A 5,000-nucleotide genomic window follows, 5' to 3' on the forward strand; every position below is an offset into this window, starting at 1 on the left:
TACCCCATCACGGTGACCAGGCATAGTGACTGGTCAGTTGCAGGGGACGGACCCGACGCTGTGCGCGCTGCAACGGATGCTGGTGACGTTGCAACGGAAGCTGGGGGCGTTGCAGCGGAAGCTGGGGGCGTTGCAGCGGAGGCAGGTCGCGTTGCAACGGATGCTGGGGTCGTTGCAACGGATGCTGCGCGCGTTGCAACGTTGGCTGGGGGCGTTGCAGCGGAGGCAGGTCGCGTTGCGACGTTGGCTGGGGGCGTTGCAACGGATGCTGGGGACGTTGCAACGGAGGCAGGGCGCGTCGCAACGTTGGCTGGGGGCGTTGCAACGTTGGCTGGGGGCGTTGCAACGGAGGCAGGGTGCGTTGCAACGTTGGCCGGTGACGTTGCAACGGAGGCAGGTCGCTTTGCAACGGATGCTGGGATCGTTGCAACGGAAGCTGGGGGCATTGCAACGTTGGCTGGGGGCGTTGCAACGGATGCCGAGCGCGTTGCAACGTTGGCTGGTGACGTTGCAACGGAGGCAGGGCGCGTTGCAACGGATGCTGGTGACGTTGCAACGGAGGCAGGGCGCGTTGCAACGTTGGCTGGGGGCGTTGCAACGGAGGCAGGTCGCGTTGCCACGGTTGCTGGTGACGTTGCAACGGAGGCAGGGCGCGTTGCAACGTTGGCTGGGAGCGTTGCAACGGATGCTGGTGACGTTGCAACGGAGGCAGGGCGCGTTGCAACGTTGGCTGGGGGCGTCGCAACGGAGGCAGGTCGCGTTGCCACGGTTGCTGGTGACGTTGCAACGGAGGCAGGGCGCGTTGCAACGTTGGCTGGGCGCGTTGCAACGTTGGCTGGGGGCAGTGCAACGGATGCTAGGGTCGGTGCAACGTTGGCCGTGCGCGTTGCAACAGAGGCAGGGCGCGTTGCAACGGATGCTGGTGACGTTGCAACGGAGGCAGGGCGCGTTGCAACGTTGGCTGGGCGCGTTGCAACGGAGGCAGGGGACGGTGCAACGTTGGCTGGGCGCGTTGCAACGGAGGCAAGGTGCGTTGCAACGGATGCTGGGTTAGGTGCATCGTTGGCTGGTTTCGTTGCAACGGAGGCACCCGCCGTTGCAACGATGGCTCGGAGCGTTGCAACGGAGGAGCCAAATTTTCATATCTCATAATTGGCTCGTGCATTTTTTCTAAAATTTTGAGGGAACCTTGGTAATATTATGTGAAGGCTGCACAAAAAAATCCAGGTCAAAAATCCCACGTTTGCTCCGTTTTTCATTTTTTTTGAATTTCCGGCTTTCCGGGCGGTAAAAAAATCGGCAAAAAAAATCGGCACGGTGTAAATTCACCAAATTTGGGGGATGGAAAGATCTTATTTTTCTAGAGGTTGTTGCAAAAAACGGCGTCAAAATTCGACCTCTAGAGCACTTTCCTTGAGTATGTCTCCTCACGGAAAAGGACGTCTACCCGTGGCACTTTGGTAATGGCTCGGCAGCCTATTATAGGGGGGAGGGGTGTCGTGATGCTGAAACTCGAGTTGCCCAAAGGCTTGCTGGGCGCAATGCCAGCAAGATGCACGTTGCCTTGCCATCCCCTAGGCACACTAGCAAGCACGTTGTGGTTGTGGTGTGCCGCCGGGCTCCCCCGCCCCCCACGGAGGCACCCGCCGTTGCAACGATGGCTCGGAGCGTTGCAACGGAGGAGCCAAATTTTCATATCTCAGAATTGGCTCGTGCATTTTTCGTGAAATTTTGAGGGAACCTTGGTAATATTATGTGAAGGCTGCACAAAAAAATCCAGGTCAAAAATCGCAGGTTTGCTCCGTTTTTCATTTTTTTTGAATTTCCGGCATTCCGGGCGGTAAAAAAATCGTCAAAAAAAATCGGCACGGTGTAAATTCACCAAATTTGGAGGATGGAAAGTTCTTATTTTTCTAGAGGTTGTTGCAAAAAACGGCGTCAAAATTCGACCTCTAGAGCACTTTCCTTTAGTATGTCTCCTCACGGAAAAGGACGTCTACCCGTGGCACTTTGGTAATGGCTCGGCAGCCTATTATAGGGGGGAGGGGAGTCGTGATGCTGAAACTCGAGTTGCCCAAAGGCTTGCTGGGCGCAATGCCAGCCAGATGCACGTTGCCTTGCCATCCCCTAGGCACACTAGCAAGCACGTTGTGGTTGTGGTGTGCCGCCGGGCTCCCCCGCCCCCCACGGAGGCACCCGCCGTTGCAACGATGGCTCGGAGCGTTGCAACGGAGGAGCCAAATTTTCATATCTCAGAATTGGCTCGTGCATTTTTCGTGAAATTTTGAGGGAACCTTGGTAATATTATGTGAAGGCTGCACAAAAAAATCCAGGTCAAAAATCCCACGTTTGCTCCGTTTTTCATTTTTTTTGAATTTCCGGCTTTCCGGGCGGTAAAAAAATCGGCAAAAAAAATCGGCACGGTGTAAATTCACCAAATTTGGGGGATGGAAAGATCTTATTTTTCTAGAGGTTGTTGCAAAAAACGGCGTCAAAATTCGACCTCTAGAGCACTTTCCTTGAGTATGTCTCCTCACGGAAAAGGACGTCTACCCGTGGCACTTTGGTAATGGCTCGGCAGCCTATTATAGGGGGGAGGGGTGTCGTGATGCTGAAACTCGAGTTGCCCAAAGGCTTGCTGGGCGCAATGCCAGCAAGATGCACGTTGCCTTGCCATCCCCTAGGCACACTAGCAAGCACGTTGTGGTTGTGGTGTGCCGCCGGGCTCCCCCGCCCCCCACGGAGGCACCCGCCGTTGCAACGATGGCTCGGAGCGTTGCAACGGAGGAGCCAAATTTTCATATCTCAGAATTGGCTCGTGCATTTTTCGTGAAATTTTGAGGGAACCTTGGTAATATTATGTGAAGGCTGCACAAAAAAATCCAGGTCAAAAATCGCAGGTTTGCTCCGTTTTTCATTTTTTTTGAATTTCCGGCATTCCGGGCGGTAAAAAAATCGTCAAAAAAAATCGGCACGGTGTAAATTCACCAAATTTGGAGGATGGAAAGATCTTATTTTTCTAGAGGTTGTTGCAAAAAACGGCGTCAAAATTCGACCTCTAGAGCACTTTCCTTTAGTATGTCTCCTCACGGAAAAGGACGTCTACCCGTGGCACTTTGGTAATGGCTCGGCAGCCTATTATAGGGGGGAGGGGTGTCGTGATGCTGAAACTCGAGTTGCCCAAAGGCTTGCTGGGCGCAATGCCAGCAAGATGCACGTTGCCTTGCCATCCCCTAGGCACACTAGCAAGCACGTTGTGGTTGTGGTGTGCCGCCGGGCTCCCCCGCCCCCCACGGAGGCACCCGCCGTTGCAACGATGGCTCGGAGCGTTGCAACGGAGGAGCCAAATTTTCATATCTCAGAATTGGCTCGTGCATTTTTCGTGAAATTTTGAGGGAACCTTGGTAATATTATGTGAAGGCTGCACAAAAAAATCCAGGTCAAAAATCGCAGGTTTGCTCCGTTTTTCATTTTTTTTGAATTTCCGGCATTCCGGGCGGTAAAAAAATCGTCAAAAAAAATCGGCACGGTGTAAATTCACCAAATTTGGAGGATGGAAAGTTCTTATTTTTCTAGAGGTTGTTGCAAAAAACGGCGTCAAAATTCGACCTCTAGAGCACTTTCCTTTAGTATGTCTCCTCACGGAAAAGGACGTCTACCCGTGGCACTTTGGTAATGGCTCGGCAGCCTATTATAGGGAGGAGGGGAGTCGTGATGCTGAAACTCGAGTTGCCCAAAGGCTTGCTGGGCGCAATGCCAGCCAGATGCACGTTGCCTTGCCATCCCCTAGGCACACTAGCAAGCACGTTGTGGTTGTGGTGTGCCGCCGGGCTCCCCCGCCCCCCACGGAGGCACCCGCCGTTGCAACGATGGCTCGGAGCGTTGCAACGGAGGAGCCAAATTTTCATATCTCAGAATTGGCTCGTGCATTTTTCGTGAAATTTTGAGGGAACCTTGGTAATATTATGTGAAGGCTGCACAAAAAAATCCAGGTCAAAAATCGCAGGTTTGCTCCGTTTTTCATTTTTTTTGAATTTCCGGCATTCCGGGCGGTAAAAAAATCGTCAAAAAAAATCGGCACGGTGTAAATTCACCAAATTTGGAGGATGGAAAGATCTTATTTTTCTAGAGGTTGTTGCAAAAAACGGCGTCAAAATTCGACCTCTAGAGCACTTTCCTTTAGTATGTCTCCTCACGGAAAAGGACGTCTACCCGTGGCACTTTGGTAATGGCTCGGCAGCCTATTATAGGGGGGAGGGGTGTCGTGATGCTGAAACTCGAGTTGCCCAAAGGCTTGCTGGGCGCAATGCCAGCAAGATGCACGTTGCCTTGCCATCCCCTAGGCACACTAGCAAGCACGTTGTGGTTGTGGTGTGCCGCCGGGGTCCCCCGCCCCGGGTCCAAGGTCGAACCCGTGCGTCTGGCTGCTGCGAACCCCGATCACCGAAGGACCAACAAGAAGGGAAACACGTCCGTGCACGGCCCACCTAGGCACCACCTAGGGAGCATGGCGTGGTGGAGTTGTGCCTTGGGCACACGCTCGGGGCAACACCTTGTGCTCGGCCCAGGACTAGGGGGATCATCCCAAGTCCGAGCACGACGTGGGATCGGCGGGCGGCCTGTGCGCCCCCGCGAGGGGCAACGCGGCTTGCGCAGCCCGACGCTTGGCCAGGCCTAGTGTGGCGCACGACGCGGATGATGGATATGCGTGCGGCAGCGGGTGTCGTGGGCAGGGGGCAACGCGACGTGCTCGTCCCAGCACTTTGAGGGGGCACGTTGCGGAAGACGGTTACCTGTTCGTGTCCACTCCCGAGGGGCAACGTGTCGTGCTCGCCCTACGTCTAGGGTCGACGTACGACGGTGCCCGATGCGGTGTGGGTTGGGCGTGTTGCTTAAGACGGTGCGGCTGTTCGGCTATCGCCCGAAGCACCTCACGCATCTGGCTGTCCCTTGACTGTTATTCGTCGCTTCCCCCGAACCCGGCCCAGCGGCGCTGACTC

The sequence above is a fragment of the Arachis ipaensis genome, chromosome B7 (assembly GCF_059453495.1).
Source record: "Arachis ipaensis isolate K30076 ecotype BB chromosome B7, ASM5945349v1, whole genome shotgun sequence".
Taxonomy (NCBI): Eukaryota; Viridiplantae; Streptophyta; class Magnoliopsida; order Fabales; family Fabaceae; genus Arachis; species Arachis ipaensis.